The sequence below is a fragment of the Lathyrus oleraceus genome, chromosome 2 (genome assembly GCF_024323335.1).
Source record: "Lathyrus oleraceus cultivar Zhongwan6 chromosome 2, CAAS_Psat_ZW6_1.0, whole genome shotgun sequence".
Classification (NCBI taxonomy): Eukaryota; Viridiplantae; Streptophyta; class Magnoliopsida; order Fabales; family Fabaceae; genus Lathyrus; species Lathyrus oleraceus.
In genome coordinates this window covers 61,248,823-61,257,121 of record NC_066580.1, presented here as the reverse complement: position 1 = coordinate 61,257,121, position 8,299 = coordinate 61,248,823, and the positions used below count along the sequence as shown (strand labels likewise).

The following is an 8,299-nucleotide window of genomic DNA, read 5'->3' as shown; positions in this document are numbered from 1 at the left end:
AATTGAGGTCAGGTGGTATGATATCAGCAGCTAGATAATTCACAAAATTAGCGTACCATGGTACTCTGCTAATTTCTGAAACTGTCCCAAAGTTGTCTCTATTAGGTTCAAGGGGAACAGTATCTAACTTGGCTATCAATCTGTCATAGGTGAAATCATCATTTATAGGTAAACGGTCTAGCTTCAAATGCTCTAGTCTGGAAAGATGGTCAATAACTACGTTTTCTGTTCCTTTTTTGTCTCGAATATCTAAGTCGAACTCTTGTAGCAAAAGTATCCATCTGAGTAACCTAGGTTTCGCATCCTTTTTGCTTAGAAGGTAACGGATAGCTGCATGGTCTGTATACACTATAATCTTAGATCCGACAAGATAAGACCTAAATTTATCAATTGCAAAAACTACAGCTAGGAGTTCCTTCTCTGTTGTTGTATAATTTAGTTGAGTGACATCTAGGGTTCTACTAGCATAATATATTACATGTAATTTCTTATCTTTTCGTTGTCCTAAAACAGATCCTATAGCGAAACCGCTAGCATCACACATTATTTCAACGCCTTTCATCAGAAGGCCAGTCAGGGGTTTTATTATTTTAGAGAAATCCTTGATGAAGCGTCTTAGGAGGGTTAAGGTTTTCTATCACTTCTATCTTTGCTTTGTCGACCTTAATGCCTCTTTCTGATATTATATGTCCTAACACTATGCCTTTTTTAACCATAAAGTGGCACTTCTCCCAGTTTAACACAAGGTTAACTTCTACGCATCTCTCTAGGATTTTCTCAAGATTAATGAGGCAATTCTCAAAGTCGAACCCACATACCGAGAAATCATCCATAAATACTTCCATAATTCCGTCGAGATAATCTGCGAAGATTGACATCATACAACAATGGAAAGTAGCTGGCGCATTACAGAGTGCAAACGACATTCGTCTGTAAGCAAACGTTTCGTAAGGACATGTGTAGGTTGTTTCCTCTTGATCCTCGGGGTGTATGGGTATTTGGAAAAATCCAGAATATCCATCCAGATAACAAAAGTAAGAGTGTCTGGCAAGACGCTCAAGCATTTGATCTATGAATGGAAGGGGGAAATGGTCTTTCCTAGTTGCCTTATTGAGCTTCCTATAATCTATGCACATACTCCATCCACCTTTTATACATTTAGCCACATGCTCGCCCTTCCCATTCTACACAACTGTGATGCCTCCCTTTTTGGGTACCACTTGTACAGGACTTACCCATTTACTATCAGAGATTTGATAGATTATACCAGCTTCTAGCAATTTAAGGACTTCCTTCTTTACCACATCACTCATTATAGGGTTGATCCTTCTCTGATGCTCTCTGGAAGGTTTTGAATCCTCCTCTAGCGAGATCATGTGCATACACACGGATGAGCTTATACCTTTTAAATCGAAGATGTTGTATCCTAAGGCAGAGGGGTATCTTCTTAAAACATTCAAAAGTCGGTTTGTCTCATCTTGGTTTAAGGTGGCACTAACTATTACTGGGTGGTTCATTTCTTTATCCAAAAACTCATATCTTAGGTTCTTGGGCAATTCCTTAAGTTCTTGAGCTGGTTTTTGAGAGTTTGGTGAAAGGTCTGGAGTAAGGTCTAAACATTCGTTAGTGTGAGGTTCCGTTTCCTCTAGCTCGTCATCCTTTTCATTCGGGTTTGAAAATGGTTTGATCATAGGTCCTTCTTGATCAAGTTCCCTTATGCATTCATCTATGATATCTGTAATGGTAAATTCATGATCATCAAGCTATTGACAAGCTAGAGATCAAGTAACAAGAGTCGCCACCGCGCTTTTATTGTTTCCAAGGGAAAAGGTAAAAAGTACGAACAAAACCCAAAAGTATGAAGTTTTCAAATCAAAACTAATAAAATGTCAGAGATTACAGGTAAGGGGGTTGGTTACACAGAGGGAAGGTGTTAGCACCCAAAGTGTCCTAGGTACTCCTACGGATCCCTTTTTGTGTGCATATGTACTTGGTATAAAATGATGTTTACAAACAAATAGAATGGAGGGATGAGAAAAGAATTCATTAATTACATTTTTGTGTTTGAGAAGACCTTCGGTCTTGTGCCTATGTACCAACATAAAAATGAGGGATCAAAACCTCATAGTTCGTGATACAAATTTCAAAGTGGATGCATTGCTTTTAACAAAATTTAAGTTTGAAAGGCACGAAGGCCTAAAAATGGTTTGAATGAGTTAGTTCTTTTTGGCTTTCTGAATGTTTAGGTCAAGTATAGTTAAATTTATTTACAAGCTTGATTTTAGAAAAGGAGTTTGAAAATGCAATGGCATAAGGCCAAAGTTTCTATCATTTTTTTGCAAAGTGGTAAAAGTTTAGAACAAAAGTAGTTCACACAAAGAAGATTTAAAAAAAATGGAGGGAGAGATTTTCAAATTAAAGAAATTGGGAGAAGATGAAGAGACTATCCTATGTACAAAATTAAAAGTTTAGAGTTGAAAAGATCTGACCAAATGGGTAGCAATCCAATAGACAAGAATGTCAATAGAAACCCAGAATCCCCTTGGACTTTTAGAACCAGGCAACACACAAATGCACAATTATATTATCTTGAAGATAAAGGCATCAAATAAAGATGGCCATATCGAAGCATATCCATTCCATGATCTTCTTCAAAGTAGCCCATGTAACAGATGAATTCCACAAGTCACAAGTTCAAAATAACAACTTCACAATGATCATGTCGCAGATTAACTCAAAAGGATCTTGAATGATGTATCAGATGAAGTTTCAGATTTCAAGCACTTGGTTTCTCAATAAGTTGGCATTGGCCAAGTCATTTAGCATAGGAATTTTTCCTAAGTTCTATGTCCATTTGTCCAAGATCAAGCCAACAATCCACACAAAAGTTTTTTAGGGTTTTTGTTGTTATTATGTACATTAATGGTCAAAGACCATACAAACAAGAAAAGTATACACAAACAAAATATATCACACAATATGGTCCAAGTGGACAAAGTGAAAATTGCATTAACATAAACGATTAGAATGATATAAACAATGACAAGTGAAAAGAAGTGTGAAACGTAAGTTGCATTAAAGTAAAGGCTTGAAATTAAAAGTTAGTAGTTAATAGGTTAGAAGTTAGTATTGCTTTTCTTTTGCTTTTCATTTTAAGATATTCTTTGGAGAACACTCAACCCACTTATCACAAGCATGGATCCTTGAATCAAGACATATTCCAAAGGAAGGAAAAAAGGCCAAGTTTCCACACAATACCATGAAAGAGGGGAGACTTACAATCTCACTAACTATAATTCTTATGCCTTTTAAGTCATAGATTTATCGTTATGTTAAGCAATCATAATTGGACTTATGTAGAAGTCACAACTATTTGAGGTCGGGAAATAAAATTTTGGTGTTAATGCATGTTAGAGACATAGTATAATGGACTATGCTCATGAAACATACCACACACAAAAAGAATATGCAAAAGGTGTGGCCTAATCTCATCCATACTCATGTCAATTTTTCAATAAACTAGCCTTAGGATTATGAGATATCATAGGCCAAATGTAATGAATGAATGACGAAAGGGGATAAGATGAAGTGGGAGGGGAATGGGTCAAAACACAAATTGGTCAAAGGAGGACTTTTACCAAATTAATATCATCCATTCATTTTGGGAGATGGAATGTACATTACATCAATCCCCTAAATCCAATGATATTAATTTGACAAAGTTAAATCAACCTTGACCAAGGCCCAACAACAAGAGTCAAACATAAACAAGTCATCACAATTGGTCAACACATTTATTTGGCATTTATTCAAATTAAAATACTAAAATAGTGCATTTAAATTAAATGTGGTTTGTCTAATTCCTAAAATCTCATCAAAACACCAAAGAAATGGCCATGAGATTTATCATAGGTCAAACAAGGTCAAAGGACCTTGGAGAAAAAATTTCATAATTTTTAGACATTTAAAAATATTTTTAAACAATTAAAAACAAATGCAAAATCAATTAAATGGATCATATGGTTGGTCTCGTGGGTCACACAACCACCATTTATCATGGCACACCCTACCAAGGTCTCAATTTTCAACCAACCATGAGACGAAAGAGAGCTCACGGGAGGCCAACATCCACCCTGCACAATACCTGTCAAAAGGAAATTGGCAGGAGGCTTCAATATGTGACACCCAGGCAGACGTGCCCTCAACCTAATGGCATCGGGCGCAACTTGCGTTCAAAGACTCGATGGTTCACGGGATTCTGCAATTCACACCAAGTATCGCATTTCGCTACGTTCTTCATCGATGCAAGAGCCTAGATATCCGTTGCCGAGAGTCATTTTATATTAATGTGTCAAAACACAACCCGCACGGGAACCGTCTCCGGTGCCATGCAGATGTGCTCAGAGCAAAGTTAAATTTCCTTGACGCATTCAGCGTCGGGGTTTGAGTTTTGGCACAGAAGAGAACGCATTTTGTCGTTCCCCTCCGATGCCAATGGCAAGCTGGGGTGTGAAACACCTCAAGCCCACCGCATGTGTTCAAACTAATTCACGTGTTGGACTGCATATAAGGCATCGACAATGATCCTTCCGCAGGTTCACCTACGGAAACCTTGTTACGACTTCTCCTTCCTCTAAATGATAAGGTTCAGTGGACTTCTCACAACGTCGCGGGCAGCGAACCGCCGACGTCGCCGCAATCCGAACCTTGGTAATCAGAAAGAACGCTCAGGATTAAAACAAATTAAATGGATCATATGGTTGTGAGAGATGCCAACACATCGCCGGAGTTGTAGCTCCGGTCTTCTTCTCCGTTGGACCTCACCGGACTGGTCCACCTTCAACCATCACTAAAATTAAAAACAAGGACATGATCTCAAAGTAAAAATGGCACTGAGTTCGAATCTGGCCTCAATTCACTCTAACTCCAAGTATATTGAGATATACATGGAGTTGAAATTTGAGGTACATGAACTGAGTTACTTCGATTTGGCCTATAAGCAACTCAATCTTCTTGCCTACATTGGTAGGACTTTAGACAACCAAAGAATAAATACAATTGAGCAAGAATTAGAGAGAATCGAAGAGATCAAAATTTCTGGAAAATACCTTCAATGGAGGTCTGGATTCAACTGATCTTGCTCTTACTTGTGCTTGATCTCACTCCAAATGCTTGCAGAAGAAGGATTGAATGCTCAAAAGGCTATGGATTCCTGGAGATTTGAATTTCAAAATATTGGAAATTTAAACTCAAATTCAAGTGAATTTCTCAGGTTTATCCTTTGCAATGTGGGGGTTAGAGTTAGGGGATCAAAGATGGCGCGAGTGTGTGTGAAATGCTGAGCATATGAGGCTCTATTTATAGCTGCATCCATTGCTTTTTGCACACTTGAATTCACTTTCCAAATTTGGTCATTGATGATGCATGGGTGCATGGGCGCGCATAGGTGTGAAGTCAAGCCTCTCTATGATGAATGTTTTTGATGAAGACAAAACTCCAAGCAACAAGAAGGCAAATATTTTATTCAATGATAAAGTATCTTGATTCAAGAAGTTAAGCTTTTCACTTCAAGAAGGTATAATGAGAATACTTACCTTCACTAAAGTCTTAGATGCTCAAGTATTCATATGGCTATTGCATAACTTTTTATAATGCATGGAAAATGTATTAGAATCATTTACCTATAAGGTAAATCGATTTACCTATAAGGGAAATCAATTTACCACTGGAGCCTTCATATTTTTTAAAATGCAAAGAATAAATTTTTCACTTAGGTAAATCGATTTACCACTTATGGAAATCGATTTACCTTTGGAGCATTACAATTCCAGAAGCGAAATTTTAGTTTTTTAACTAGGTAAATCGATTTACCTCTTAGGGAAATCGATTTACCACTGAAAGATTTTGAAAAGTTTTAAACGTTGCAACAGGGTAATCGATTTACCCATTATGTAAATCGATTTACCACTGTGCGTTTCTGAAAAATCAGTGGTTGTTCATACACCTCTTCATGCACCATTTCATGGAATCTTTTCATTTCATCTTTGACAATTGTTCATGATTCTTTCAGAACATTACCATGTTTCATTTGATGTGTTATGTGCATATAAATACATGATCTTTCAAATTCAAATTTCACCTCTTCCAATCAATCTCTTAGAATTTTCAGAATTCACACTTATTGTTTTAAATCTTCATTCAAGATTTTTCTACATATTTTCATATCACTCAAAACAGAAAATTCTTGAGCAATCTAATATCTTTATGTTGTGAATTCTTTTCATTAGAATAGAAGATCAAGCAAATTGATATATCACTTTGAGTGATCATTTTACTACAAACTTTACATTCAATCCATTGTTGTAATCTAAATCTTATTTTTTAGAGTTGTTAAAAAATAAGATTGTGTGTTTTGTAAACACCTTGGTGTCCAGGATTGTTGGAAGCAAGAGAGTTGAGTTTGAGAGGATTGTTCTCATATCAACTTTGTGAATCACAAGAGGTTGTTCTTGGTGATTGTTTCTGTCGTGTACAAGTCATAACAGTAAGTGAGTTCTCTTTTGTGTTGAAAGGGGAGTGGAGTACTCTCGATCTGTGAGAGGAACCACTATACATCATGGTGTTCTTTACTTTCTGCACTTTACCGCTTTTTATCACATAAGCATCTCAAGAAAGTAAAACACAATAAACCGTGGAAAATCCGGAAAATCATCTAAGTGCCTCATTCACCCCCCCTCTAAGGCACTCCTTAAACTTACAATTGGTATCAGAGCAGGTTATAGGTAACTTGTTCCTAAAAGATCCGCATGGTTTTCGCAAGCACGAATCCGGTTTTTAAAGACGGTGGAAGTAGTAACAAACCACCACTTTTCTCTGGAGAATATTTTGATTTTTGGAAGATCCGCATGAAGGCACATTTAGAAGCCCAAGGAGAAGGCATATGGGAAGCCGTTGAAGATGGTCCGCATAATCCTATGAGTATGGTCAATGGCATTTGTACTCCAAAGATAAGGAGTTCGTATGATGAAGATGATAAGAAAAAAATATTAAATGAAAAGAATGCAATAAACATTCTTCAAAGTGCTTTAAGCATGGACGATTTCTTCCGCATATCTCAATGCAAATCAGCGAAACAAATATGGGACACCTTAGTGGAGACACATGAAGGCACCGCCGAAGTAAAGAGATCAAGGTTGAATACTTTAAGTCAAGAATATGAGATGTTTAGAATGTTTCCCGGAGAATCCATTGTGGCGCTACAAAAGAGATTTGTTCACTTGACTAACCACTTAATTGCTCTCGGAAAAACATTTACAAATGACAATCTCAATCTTAAAGTACTAAGATCATTGACTCGAGAATGGCAACCAAAGGTGACGGCTATCTTCGAAAAGAAAAGTCTTTCAACAATGACGTGCGCATCACTCTTTGTCAAACTTCAAGAACATGAGTTAGAACTTGGTAGGCTTGAGAAACATGAAAGTCAAGAAAAGAAATCTAAAGGAATTACCTTGAAGGTAGACTCAAAAGAAGATAAAGATGATGACGCATTGGTGGAAGATGAGAATTTCATGCTCCTTGTTAAAAGGCTTGGTAAGTTCTTTAACAAAAATGATAAATCCCTTAATGCTAAAAATAATAGACATTTCAGGAAAAAGGAGACCACCACATCTACGCAAGATATAACATGCTACGAATATGGAAAGCAAGGCCACATAAAGTCGGAATATCCTAAACTTTCAAAGAAAGGCGGATTCAAGAGCAAGAAGGATTTCAAGAACAAAAAGGCATATCTTGCATGGGAGGAAATTGAAATTAGTTCTTCATCCGGATCGGATAGCGAGGAATGTGAAAACTTGGCGCTAATGGCTTCTCATCATTCCGATGATGATGAAGAGGTTAGTAATGATTATTCTCTTTTTGATGATGATGCACAAGGTACAATTAATGAATTGTTAAATGAATGCAAAATTCTTTATAAAACTATATCATCTCAAAAGAAACAAATTTCTTCCTTAGAAGAAAAGAATGAAATTTTTGAAAAAGATTTGGAAAAGGAAAAACAAAAGATGATTAGTGAAAAGAAGAATTTTGTATGTCTAAATTGTGAATCTCTCTCTTTCCAATTTGTCCAACTTAAAAGAGTCCTTGAAAGGTATGAAAAAGGACAAATTGGTTTGGAAGGGGTTCTTAGCCAACAAATGTACTCAAATGACAAAAGTGGACTTGGTTACTCCAAATTTTCTAAACCAAGTTCAAATAAAACTATCTTTGTTAGGCCTAAGGATCAATCTCCAAA

General features: G+C 36.6%; 1 non-coding gene across 1 annotated transcript; it reads right to left on the bottom strand.

The window, feature by feature from the left end:
• Nucleotides 1-4,179: 4,179 nt before the first annotated feature.
• LOC127125193 (5.8S ribosomal RNA) lies at nt 4,180-4,335 on the bottom strand. The gene has a single exon (XR_007804646.1). It is a non-coding gene; the product is annotated as a 5.8S ribosomal RNA (ribosomal RNA).
• Between the last annotated feature and the right edge of the window lie 3,964 nt (nt 4,336-8,299).